This window comes from Salmo trutta, chromosome 5 (assembly GCF_901001165.1).
Source record: "Salmo trutta chromosome 5, fSalTru1.1, whole genome shotgun sequence".
Taxonomy (NCBI): Eukaryota; Metazoa; Chordata; class Actinopteri; order Salmoniformes; family Salmonidae; genus Salmo; species Salmo trutta.
Genome location: NC_042961.1, coordinates 66,247,688 through 66,260,939, shown reverse-complemented (window position 1 = coordinate 66,260,939; position 13,252 = coordinate 66,247,688). Strand labels below are relative to the sequence as shown.

At 41.8% G+C, this 13,252-nt stretch overlaps 3 protein-coding genes and 1 long non-coding RNA gene across 4 annotated transcripts in view; 2 read left to right on the top strand and 2 right to left on the bottom strand.

Annotated features, from left to right (window-relative positions):
• Window positions 1-13,252, top strand: part of LOC115194861 (equistatin-like) — a 364,924-nt gene that overhangs the window by 92,766 nt on the left and 258,906 nt on the right. The gene's annotated exons all lie outside the window — the stretch shown is intronic.
• Window positions 1-13,252, top strand: part of LOC115194830 (equistatin) — a 360,364-nt gene that overhangs the window by 102,430 nt on the left and 244,682 nt on the right. The window lies entirely within an intron of this gene.
• LOC115194835 (equistatin-like) overlaps window positions 1-13,252 on the bottom strand; it is a 244,947-nt gene that overhangs the window by 7,572 nt on the left and 224,123 nt on the right. The gene's annotated exons all lie outside the window — the stretch shown is intronic.
• LOC115194886 (uncharacterized) lies at window positions 9,631-10,283 on the bottom strand. The gene is made up of 3 exons (XR_003878539.1): window positions 10,114-10,283; window positions 9,882-9,977; window positions 9,631-9,756 (listed from the first exon to the last, which is right to left on the bottom strand). It is a non-coding gene; the product is annotated as an uncharacterized LOC115194886 (long non-coding RNA).

The window sequence follows — 13,252 nt, the reverse complement described above, 5'->3', positions numbered from 1 at the left end:
GGCATAATATCCTCTTCATCCTAGCTTGTGTAGCGTTATGGTGTTGCTAGCCCAGTATTAGACCTTTAATTTAACTGTAAGGGAACTGTTACAGCTTATGAGATGAGACATGGTCCAATGATGGTACCTGCTAGCAGAATGTCTCTTACATCTATAATCCGGTGGACTGTTCTGATTGGTTGCCATTTGCGCTGCGTCTCAGTGAACAAGAAACTATGACATGCCGTGTTTACTCCCCCCCCCCCCCCCCCCCCCCCCCCCCCCCCCAAAATCAAACATGGATTCCATGTTGTGCTCAGCTGTCTAGCTACCCCCCCCCCCCCCACACAATATGTCCACCATGCTGGGCCAGACTGAAAGTAGAGAACATGGATGTGCAAAGCCAGATCACAACATATCACTGCATTTCCTGATGGCCATTTCACCCTACCTACTGGTGTTACATGCCACTAAGGCTTACCTGCCTTTTGTCTTCTGTGTTTATTTTTTGTTGGCTAATAAAAGAACCAGGATTGTATATGGTTCAACCATAATGCCTGCATTCTGACAGATTTGGCAATAGCCGACGCTGCAGGGCATTTTTACATTTGTGAACTAGGCCTCTATTACTCCAGTATGAGTGGAGAGAAATACCTGCCCAGATGTTCTCCTCAGCCCTGCTTAGGGAATAGGTTGGCATTTAGGAAAGCAGACATATTCCTGTTCTAATCTACTGTATGTGGAGTTGAATCTGGTTTTGATGGCTTCACTCTTTATTCTCTCAGGAGACTCCATGACCATGTTGACCAGTCTTCTGATTCTCAGTGCTGCCTTTGCTCTAGGAGATGCAAGTAAGAGTCCACTCTTCTTGACTCATTCTGTATTTTTCTTGTAGCATAGGTGACTGACTGATCTACAAATAATATTGTAGCTGTGATTTGTACACTGGCGTTTAAAGCCACATGTAACTTCTCCGTACAGATTCAATTCTAGAAGAAGACTTGTGTCCTTCCGGTTGGACAAAATATGGATCACGCTGCTTAATGTTTGTAAAGACTACAAGGAGCTGGCCTGAAGCAGAGGTATAACCCTTACCTTCTACTGTGAATTTGAAGAGGAAGTGTAGATGAAATTAGCTCTATGACTTTACCTTAACGGTAATACTTTCTTAAATGGTAACACATGACTGATGTGAAATACTGAACATCCCTTTAAGATGGGAATTTTCTATACATATTTAATGTGGAGTCTAGCCTCCTGTATACTGGAACCCACAGGACATGGTTTAAGACAGCGGTAAACTAATATCTTTAAGAGAATGTTTTAAAAGGGAATTAGTTGTGGTGGTCAATATTTGGTTGAGTCCAGAAGACAAATTCTCAGCAACACTGACTAATACATGAAATGTCTTTGTTCCATCTACTGCTCGGCTGTCATTGTAGATAATTTTCTTAACAGACTTGCCTTGTTAAATACTTTCTTCTCTAGCGGCACTGTGTCCCTTGGTGATAAACTGGTGTCTGTACCCAACGTTGTGGAGTACCTGGGCGCAAACCTGGCATCTGTGCACAGCTCAGAGGAAGATCAGTTTCTACAGCTCTTGGTCAAGATTGTTGGTTTCCCTCCTACCTGGATTGGAGGATTTTATTCTGTTAAGGTGGGACCATTAAGCATAGTGTTATATAGAGCCATTACTGCAAGGAACTCCGTTCCATCTCATATTGCTCAAGTGAAGAGCAAACCTGGATTCAAAAAATAAACGTGAGGTGTGGCATGTAGGCACCTGTAATTCTTTTTTGTAGTTCTGTCAGTTGTGTAATGCTATTTTGTGTGGACCCCAGGAAGAGTAGCTGCTGCTTGTTAACAGCTACTGATATGGGTTCCATACAAAATATTAAGAGTAGCTGTTAAGACCATGGGGCCAATAAAGGCAAGGCTGCTAGTTTGAATCCCAGAGCTCACTCCGTGAAATCTGACGTGCCCTTGAGCAACGCCCTTAACCTAATTGATCCTGTAAGTCATTCTAGATGAGAGAATCTACTAAATTACATTTAACTGTCAACTTCAGTAGGAGGCTTTTATACACATGTGAAACGGTTCTAGGTAAGTATAACTGTGATCAATTCTGGACAGTCTTCTTGTAAACATGTGTATGGTCTTTGAAATGCATTGGGATGATTGCAGATGTGAGGATTTGGCTCCACGTTGTTCTTTACACAAGCAACAGTCCCAGTCGGAGTGTTTTGAAGTAGTGGTAGCTTTAACTGTTTTGTTGTTTCAGGTGGTAGACGTAGGACTACATTTAGTTTGTATTCTGAAACCCCACTTTCCCCCCTCAGGACAGGCGGTGGTTGTGGAGCGATGGCTCCGACTTTGATCACCAGAACTGGGCAAAAGGAAGGCCCGGCGATGTTGGTGCCGGAGAGACTTGTATTCATATCAACTTTGGAGGTACAGTAATCCCAGTATCATTCATTGATCCAGTCATCAAATTAAACTTTATTCCCAGTTCATTTAACAATTGACTTATGTAGACTTTCCTACTGTTGTGTGTCTGTGTACAGCTGAATATTTTGGTTCTGTGTTTTGTCTTCAGGTCAAAAGCGCTGGAACAATGCTTTATGTGGAAGGAGCTTGCCCTCGGTGTGCTCCCTGAGACTCCTGCCGCTTCGCCAGACTATACATTAAAAGCGGCAATGCTATTCCGTAGTGTCTGCATCCTCAATACTTCATAGTAACGTCAAATACTTTGCTGCTAAATGAGATTTCAGTACACAAATGTTGAGGATTTGCTTGCAGCCAATAAAATGTGTACACTATTTTGTCTCATGAGTTATTGAACATGAATGATATGTTGTAGTTAGTACTTTTTCTTACTGGTCCCCTGTGGGACTCAAACCCACAACCACAATGTTGCAAGTACCGTGCTTGACTGCGCCACCAGGACTTAACTTTATGTAAATGTGGAACTGTGAAATGCCGCAAAATGTTTAGGATACTGACGGTTGAAAAGACATGTATAACCTGTCACGAAGTTATTTTGATTATAAATGTTTCATAAGTTGAGTGTTAAAGAGCTGAGAAGGTCATTAAGCGGTATGCCTGTCTTTTTTCACCACTCTAAAGAGGGTTTTTATTCACCTAGGCAAGTCCACTTCCTTGTTTACCATGACAACCTACTCTGGACGGCGCTACGCCAATTGTGCGCCGCCCTATAGGACTCCGAATCACGGCTGAATGTGCTACAGCCTGGAGATGAACCAGGTACTGTAGTGACTGCTCTTGCACTGAGATGCAGTGCCTTTGACATCTGTGCCACTCAGGCGCAGGTTCCTGGAGTATCCTTTAGGGTTTCTTCAAATTGCAGCTAGGGGAACCTTCATGTTCAGAGAACCCGTTAAGTGATCCTTGAAGAGAAAATATAGTTATGAGGTGACATGCAAGTCCAACATTTGGTATCTGGGGTGTTGCTGTTCTCTATCCAAAGCCAGAATGCTCACCGTGCACAGCAGAACAGGATTCCGGTTATATTCAGTGGTGTAGGGAGGTCAAAGTCTGAACATTGTTATTATACAGATTAACAAGCACACGACAGAATTCATGCCTTTATTTTTGTGGTGACAGAACTTTTGCTAATAGTTTTTATACTTTGTCCATAATGTAGAGTCCTTTGTGGTTTTCATTGAGTTAAAGGAGGATGGTAAATGTGATCTGCATAGCAATTGACATTCCTCGTCTGTATACCTGCACACAAGTGAGCAGTTCAGTCTTCTGCACGCAATACAGCTAACCTTATCTTACCTCATGATAATCCATTGAATTATGTCCATTCTCCTAAAATGAACACACAGGAATAGATGGTATCGAACAATATTTAGATCATGCAATGCAGCGGTCCCCAACCTTTTTTAGGCCACAAACCGGTTTAATGTCAGACAAAATTTTCACGGACCGGCCTTTAACCTCTCTAGGGTATGTGGGACGAACTCGTCCCACCTACGTAACAGCCACTGAAATCCAGTGGCGCGATTTTTGAATCGTTAGAAATACTATTACTTAGATTTCTCAAACATATGACTATTTTACAGCTATTTAAAGACAAGAATCTCGTTAATCTAACCCCACTGTCCGATTTCAAAAAGGCATTACAACGAAAGCAAAACATTAGATTATGTCAGCAGAGTGCCCAGCCAGAAATAATCAGACACCCATTTTTCAAGCTAGCATATGTCACATAAACCCAAACCACAGCTAAATGCAGCACTAACCTTTTATGTTCTTCATCAGATGACACACCTAGGACATGTTATACAATACATGCATGTCTGTTCAATCAAGTTCATATTTATATCAAAAACCAGCTTTTAACATTAGCATGTGACGTTCAGAAAAAACATACCCCCCGCAAACATCCGGGGAATTTACTAACAGTTTGCTAAATTACTCACGATAAACGTTCACAAAAAGCATAACAATTATTTTAAGAATTATAGATACAGAACTCCATGCACTCGATATGTCCGATTTTTAAATTGCTTTTCGGATGAAGCACATTTTGCAATAATCTAAGTACATAGCCCGGCATCACAGGGCTAGCTATTTAGACACCCACCCAGTTCAGCCTTCACCAAAATCACATTTCCTATAAGACAAATGTTCTTACCTTTCTTGTTCTTCGTCAGAATACACTGTCAGGACTTCTACTTCAATAACAAATGTAGGTTTGGTCCCAAATAATCCATCGTTATATCCAAACAGCGACGTTTTGTTTGTGAGTTCTAGACACTATCAGAATGCTACATCACGGTCTCGCGCATGGCGCATGGCGTGACAAAAAATGTCTAAATATTCCATTACCGTACTTCGAAGCATGTCAACCGCTGTTTAAAACCAATTTTTATGCCATTTATCTCGTAGAAAAGCGATAATATTCCGACCGGGAATCTGCAATGAGCCTAAACAGCCGAATGAAATTTCTCCACGGGGACGAATCGTGCATGCGCCTCATTCAATGGTCCTCTGATCGGCCACTTACCAAAGGCGATAATCTGTTTCAGCCTGAGGCTGACTCGTCATCCTTCATGTTTTTCCCGGGTTCTGAGAACCTATTGGAGCCCTGGGAATTGTCACGTTACAGCTAAGATCCTTACTTTTCAATAAACAGATGCAAGACGCACGACTCCTTGTCAGACAGGCCACTTCCTGCATGAAACCTTGTCAGGTTTTTGCCTGCCATAGGAGTTCTGTTATACTCACAGACACCATTCAAACAGTTTTAGAAACTTTAGGGTGTTTTCTATCCAAACCTGAACAATAATATGCATATTCTAGCTTCTGAGTTGGTGTAGGAGGCAGTTAAAAATGGGCACATATTTTTTCCAAAATTCTCAATACTGCCCCCTAGCCCAAACAGGTTTTAAGGTGTGGCGGCTAAATACACAAACTAAAATGATACGACCGGCATAAAAACAGGTATTTTTTAATTATAATAAACGTGAATCCACTGTGTACTCGTATTCAACTTTATTAGTAGCGTCCTCGTAACATCGCAACATAACATGAGTAACGTCCTCTCTGCCCCCTAACGCTCTCTGGTCACTATGGTAACGTTTAAACATGCCTTAAAAATAAGATACAGCACAAAAATAAAGTGCATGAAAATACAACTCACCATAACGCTAAATCAGTGGGAGCCCTGAGCTTGTTTCTCTGCAACGAGACAGTCCCATCTAGGGGTAATGGGAGACAATGACACCCGAAGTGTGTTGCTTATGTCTTATGTCCAGTCTACTCCGTAATTTTGTTTTGGTTGCTGTCACTGCAGAATATCCCGCTTCACGCAAATAGGATGTCGGAAATGGCAACAGGGTTTTCAATGCTGTTGTGGCGATCTCAGGGTTATTCTGCCGTGACTTTAATACAGAACACCGGCAGAGTTGTCTCGAACATACTTTTAAGGCCGCTGTCATTTGCGATCTCCAGCAGTTATTCTTCTTGCATAGACATGCTGGAATCACCTGGTTTGTTGACAAATGGGTCGCGGATCCATTCCTTGGCAGTTCCTGGGTCTTTTGTGGTTGGGAAGTAGCGCTCAAACTCTTTTAAAAGCAAAGACAGGTGATCGTGCACCAGCTCGGGCTCAGTCTCTTCCAAAATCCCCGCCAATGTTTGAAACATGTCAAATATACCTCTGTTCACGCGCCGTCCCCACGAATCCAGTTTGGCTTTAAATGCAGCTACTTTATCTGCCAACTTGAAGACAGTTGAAAACAGTTGTCATTTTCCCCTGAAGTGACCGATTGAGTTCATTGAGCAGGTTGAATATGTCGCACAAGTAAGCGAGTTTTGCAACCCATTCCTCGTCACTGAAATGTGCTGCCAGCGGTGATTTTTTTCCTGAGAGAAATCTCTGCAGCGGCTCTTGTAATTCAAACACTCTGGCCAGCGATCTCGCTCGGAATAACCATCTTATTTCTGTGCTTCGCGTTCATTTTTCATTATAAAACATTGTTCAGACTCAGATAATAAATAAAACGGAAATAATGTAAGTTATTTATTCTTTCTCTGCGGCCCGGTACCAAATGACCCACAGACCGGTACCGGTCCACGGCCCGGGGGTTGGGGACCGCTGATGCAAGGGACAAACCTCACCTTGATCTTTCCCTTTCAGTTAAGCGCCTGCTACTGTCCATTCAAATCGAAATGTTTGTTAGGCAGGTAGGTTCCTGCAAACCCCCCTCCAGCTAAGGAGGTTCCTTGATGAACCCCACCTTCTATGGGGTTCTTGGACAAACCTTTCTGGGGCTATTTTCAGTGCCAAGAACCGTAATGTTCTTCAAAGTACTGCGGACCTTAGAACTCTAGTGAAACCCCACATTTTTATTGTACTCTGACTAGGATTCAAAAGGCACTCGCACGTCTCTTTGTTGCAGGTGCATGGTTTTTGAATAAGATGAAGAACACTGTTCATGCTAGTCTCACTGCTCTAAAGCTGTACGTATCGGCCTTGTCAGAGCTTTCAGTGTTCACAACCTGCACCTCTATGTTGATATTGCTCCAACCACATCCATTCAATGCATCCAATGGGGTTGGAGTATGAGAGAAAATAAGTGTTACCCAAAAATAACAATGTGCGTTTCATGAGTATTCTAATAAAGTGTGTACATAACGTGTCAAACAAGACTAAAATCGCACAGAGTACATAGACCTATCAAGTAAGTTTCCGTACAAGAATAAAACATGAGTAAACTAAAGTGGCTGCATTAATTCATGTTCACATTTACAACATAAATAGGCATTTCATCATTAAGACCTTTTGGGAATAATGAGGGTGAAAATCCCTAAACAATCTTCAAAAGACACTGATTTGACCCCACCATCAAAAGACACTGATATGACCCAGAATCAAAAGACACTAATATCAAAGACAATATGGCGGTTGTTTTGCTTTTCACACAAGCCTCACCTGAAGGTAGACCAGTTAAAAAAATGAAAAGACATATACAGTTTATTAGGTACACCCCTCTAGTACTGGGTTGGATCCCCCCCATTGCCTCCAGAAAAGCTTGAGTTCTTCAGGGCTTGGAAACATTGCTCAATTGGTATCAAGGGACTTAACGTGTACCAGGGAAACATCAATCCACCTCCTCCACCAGCCTGTACCGTTGACACCAGGCAGGATGTGGCCGTGGACTGATGTTGCTTCCACCAAATCCTGACTCTGCCATTAGCATGACGCAACAGGAACCGAGATTCATTGGGCCAGGCGATGTTTTCCACTCCTCAATTGTCCAGCTTGCATGATACCTGACATTCTCTTTTGACGTTTCATCAACGAGCTGTTTTCACCCTAAAGTACTGCCACTGATTGGATGCTTTTTGTTTGTCGCAACATTCCCTTGCTGACAGGTGTATAAATCGAGCAAGCAACCACGCAATCTCCATAGACAAACGTTGGCAGAAGAATTGCTTACAGAAGAGCTCAGTGACCTTCAATGTGGAACCTTCATAGGAAGCCACCTTTTCAACAAGTCAGTTTGTAAAAAGTCTGCCAGGAGAACGCTAACTGTCCGAATGCATAGTGCCAACTGTAAAGTTCGTTGGAGGAATAACGGTCTGGTGCTGTTCATGGTTCGGGCTAGGCCCTTAATTCCAGTGATAAACAATCTTAACGGTGCTGCATACAATGACATTGTAGACAATTCTGTGCTTCCAACTTGTGGCATCAGTTTGGGGAAGGCACTATCCTGTTTCAGCATGACATATCCCCCCGTGCAGGTTTATCGAGATTGGTGTGGAAGAACTTGACTGGCCTGCACAGAGCCCTGACCTCAACCCCATTCAATACTTTTGGAATGAATTGTAACTCCAACTGTGAGCCAGGCCTAATCGCCTAAAATCAGTGCCTGACCTCTAATGCTCATGGCTGAATGGAAGCATGTCCCCGCAGCAATGTTCCAACATCTAGTGCAAAGCCTTCCCAGAAGAGTGGAGGCTGTTATAGCAAAAACAGGCCCACTCAATGATTTTGGAATGAGATGTTTGACAAGCAGGTGTCCACATACTTCTGGTCATGTGGTGTGTGTTTTAGTTAGCAAATTATAGGCTGAACATTTCCTTACCCCTCAAGTTATTAATTCCCCCTTCACCTAGGGCAATGATGTGAATCACCCATACTTTCATGCTAGCTAATACTGTACTAACCATGTTCATTTTCTGGCAAGTTGCCTCCAAATACTGGCATGAACATTAAGTACCCTAACAATGATTAGATTAGTCTGGCCCCAAAAGATCAGAAGGAAGCAAATGTAACAAAACCAGGAGATATGAACCATATTCATCAAGTCATCCTACAAGTTCTAATACAACATTTACTCATGTAAAGACCAAGAGCATGTACTTTATTTTACAGGATGATATAATGCATGAAGCAAACAATGGAATGATTTAGTGAAATGTGAAGATGTAGATTCAGTAAAGGGGTCTTTCATCCCTCTGTGGCCTGGAACAATTCTTCAGCCTCAGAGTAGCATGGTTCTGACTGTGGACTCTGTATATATTGGAATGACATTTTGATGTCTATGGAGGACCAAAGCTGCCATAGAGTTAAATGAATATATAAAGAGAAATCCACAAAAAAAGGAAATACTGACAGATTTGATTCCACAGTCAACGTCCTGCAATCAGAGTTAGGATGCTAATATTGTAAACTCTTTCAGTTGTTTTCTGTGGGTGTCACTGAGTAACCTGATGCCCCATATCATGGACCCTAAGATCATAGGAGTAAAAAAAACAACCTTGCCTGTGCACGTGACTAACCCCACAACCCACTTCTAAACTGTCCATCTTTCTGATTTCCACCAATCAGAGTTAATGTCAGAGTGATTAGAGGGACAATAGAGTGCTGAGTACCAGGCAGTTAGCAAGTGCGGTAGGCTACTAATGACCATCACCAGCATCAGAGCTTGGAGAAGCCTAATTACTAATGGTCACGTGGAATTTGACTGCCTTCATGTCCTGTAACCACCGGTGTGTGGGGGTAATACAGTCACCATAACAGCCCTACTCCTTCCTCCATTTCCCAGAACTGGACTGGTTTCAGATAAATTGTTCAGCATATCAGCACACCAACAATAAAGAGAGCAAATCATCAACAGTTAAATCTCTGGATTTCTTTATTTATTTGTATGGAATGTGAATCAGTTCCTGTAGTACAGTAAAGAAAACTGTCAAGTCTTTTCAACGTCTTCGTTCCAACATTTTTGTCTACGGCCACAGCTACAATTACAGACAAAACAACAACAACATAAACATTAACATCCAGAACCAGCTGCAAAGAAATAACATTAGTGAATGAGTGAGAGTGTGTGTGTGTGTGTTTGTTTCTTTGTGTGTATATACACCTTGCTGGAACAGTTGCTAGCAGTTGATAGCAGTTCCTGGTGGGGTCTCCGTACCCTGGATCTTCTTTCCAGTACTGGTCACACACCAACAGTAACCTACCAGAAAAAGACATGTTAAAAAACCTGTTACAAATTCAATATTTACACATTTTACTGTAACACATTGAATTGTCACATTCAACTGAATTGGAGAATTTACTGTGTGCTTCTGTGTATGTGCGTCAGTGGTAACCTGTAGAGCCCCAACATTGCTCAGGGGTGTATTGTCCATCGTCATCACAAGTCGGGATAAAGGCTCCAATTGGGCCATTTATCACGGCATCTCTAGCACGCTCACAGCGAGTCTTGTGTCGTATCATACCATCTGGATAAACAGGTAACATACATTGTAATGTTGACATAACATTGCTGGACACACATTCTGGATGCTTGGGCTGTCAATCTCAATCTTATACATCTCTGGATCAGAGAAGTGGCAGGCGGTTAGAGAGTTGGGCCAGTTACTGAAAGATGGCTAGTTTGAATCCCTGAGATGAGAAGTTGAAATATCTGTCTATGTGCCCGTTGAGCAAGGCACAACCTTAATTTATAGTGTCACAGCTGACCTTTTTAACCTCTCTAGGGTAAGTGGGATGAAATCGTCTATTCAACAGCCAGTGAAAAATCAGCGCACCACATTTAAAACCACAAAATGTCATAATTCAAAGTTCTCAAACATAGGACTAATTACACCATTTTATAGATACACTTATCCTGAATCGAACCACGTTGTCCGATTTCCAAAAGGCTTTACAGCGAAAGCAAAACATTAGATTAGTTAGGAGAGTACATCGACAAAATAACAACACAGCCATTTTCTAAGCAACTAGCAATGCATCACAAATACCCAAACCACAGCTAAATTGAAGCAACTAACCTTGACGATCTTCATCAGATGACACTCTAGGACATTATGTTATACAAATACATTGCATTTTTTTGTTCGATAAAGTTCATATTTATATATATAAAATCAGCATTTACAGTGGCGCGTGACGTTCAGAAATATTTTCCCTCCAATACTGTCGGTGAATCAACATCACTATGTACAAAAAAGACACGTCATAACTTTGGTAAAATATTATACTATCATTCAAAGAATTATAGAATATACATCTCGTGAATGCAACCGCATTGCCAGATTTCAAAATACTTTAACTGGGAAATCACGCTTTGCAATAATCTGAGCACTGCGCCCAGAAAAATACGCTTTGCGATACAGATAGCGCCATGTTGGAGTCATCTAAATTCATAAATAGTATTAGAAATATTCACTTACCTTTGATGATTTCATCAGAAGGGCACTTCCATGAATCCCAGAATACTCAACAAATGTTGTTTTGTTCGATAAAATCCATAATTTTATGTGCAAATAGCTCCTTGTGGTTCGCGTGTTCAGTAGGCTACTCAAAATGTACGAAGCTGCGCGGGAAAATGTCACGACGAAAAGTAAAAACAAATCTATTTACGTTCGTTCAAACATGTCAAACGTTGTGTAGCATAAATCTTTAGGGCCTTTTTCAATCAGAACTTCAACAATATTCCAACCGGACCATTGCATTGTCTTATAAAACGTTTGGAACAAGCAGCCACCCACATGAACGCACGCCTATGTAGTGATGGCCCTCCCCTTGTAACCAACTTTCCAGCTTCTCCTTTGGTCTGTGTTTACCGGAGAAGACTCAAAATGAACCCTAACTCACTGTGTGTTCGATTGGCAATGACTTGAAAGACTACAAGCACCAGAATTCTCACTTCCTGCTTAGATTTCTCAGGTTTTTGCCTGCCATATGACTTCTGTTATACTCACAGACATCATTCAAATAGTTTTAGAAACTTTAGAGTGTTTTCTATCCAAATCTACTAATAATATGCATATTCTAGTTCCTGGGCCCGAGTAGTAGGCCGTTTAATTTGGGTACATTTTTCATCCGCCCGTGAAAATACTGCCCCCTACCCTAGTGAGGTTAATATACTGAAGTATCAACATTAAATGTAATTGATCAAATATACTTAAATTGTTTAACTTGGGTCAAATGTGTCTGGTAGCCTTTCACAAGCTTCCCACAATAAGTTGGGTGAATTTTGGCCAATTCCTCCTGACAGAGCTGGTGTAACGGAGTCAGGTTTGTAGGCCTCCTTGTTCGCACACGCTTTTTCAGTTCTGCCCCAAATTTGATAGGATTGAGGTCAGGGCATTGTGATGGCCACTCCAATACCTTGACTTTGTTATCCTTAAGCCATTTTGCCAAAACTTTGGAAGTATGCTTGGGGTCATTGTCCATTTGGAAGACCCATTTACGACCAAGCTTTAACTTCCTGACTGATGTCTTGAGATGTTGCTTCAATATATGCACATCATTTTCCGTCCTCATGATGCCATCTATTTTGTGAAGTACACCAGTCCCTCCTGCAGCAAAGCACCCCAACAACATGACGCTGCCACCCCCACGCTTCACAGTTGGGATGGTGTTCTTCGGCTTGCAAGCCTCCCCCTTTTTCCTCCAAACATAACGATGGTCATTATGGCCAAACAGTTCTATTTTTGTTTCATCAGACCAGAGGACATTTCTCCAAAAAGTACAATATTTGTCCCCATGTGCAGTTGCAATCCGTACTCTGGCTTTTTTATGGCGGTTTTGGAGAAGTGACTTCTTCCTTGCTGAGTTGCCTTTCAGGTTATGTCGATATAGGACTCGTTTTTACTGTGGATACTTTTGTACCCATTTCCTCCAGCATCTTCACAAAGTCCTTTGCTGTTGTTCTGGGATTGATTTGCACTTTTCGCACCAAAGTACGTTCATCTCTAGGAGACAGAACGTGTCTCCTTCCTGAGCGGTATGACGGCTTCGTGGTCCCATGGTGTTTATACTTGCGTACTATTGTTTACAGATGAACGTGGTACCTTCAGGTGTTTGGAAATTGCTCCCAATGATGAACCAGACATGTGGAGGTCTAAAAAAAAGAATTCTGAGGTCTTTGCTGATTTCTTTTGAATTTCCCATGATGTCAAGCAAAGAGGCACTGAGTTTGAAGGTAGGCCTCGAAATACATCCACAGGTACACCTCCACTTGACTCAAATGATGTCAATTAGCCCATCAGAAGCTTCTAAAGCCATGACATTATTTTCTGGAATTTTCCAAGCTGTTTAAAGGTACAGTCAACTTAACGTATGTAAACTTCTGACCCACTGGAATTGTGATATAATTCAGTGTAAGTGAAATAATCTGTCTGTAATAATATTTGGAATAATACCTGTGTCATGCACGAAGTAGATGTCCTAACCGACTTGCCAAAACTATAGTTTGTTATCAAGAAATTTGTGGAGTGG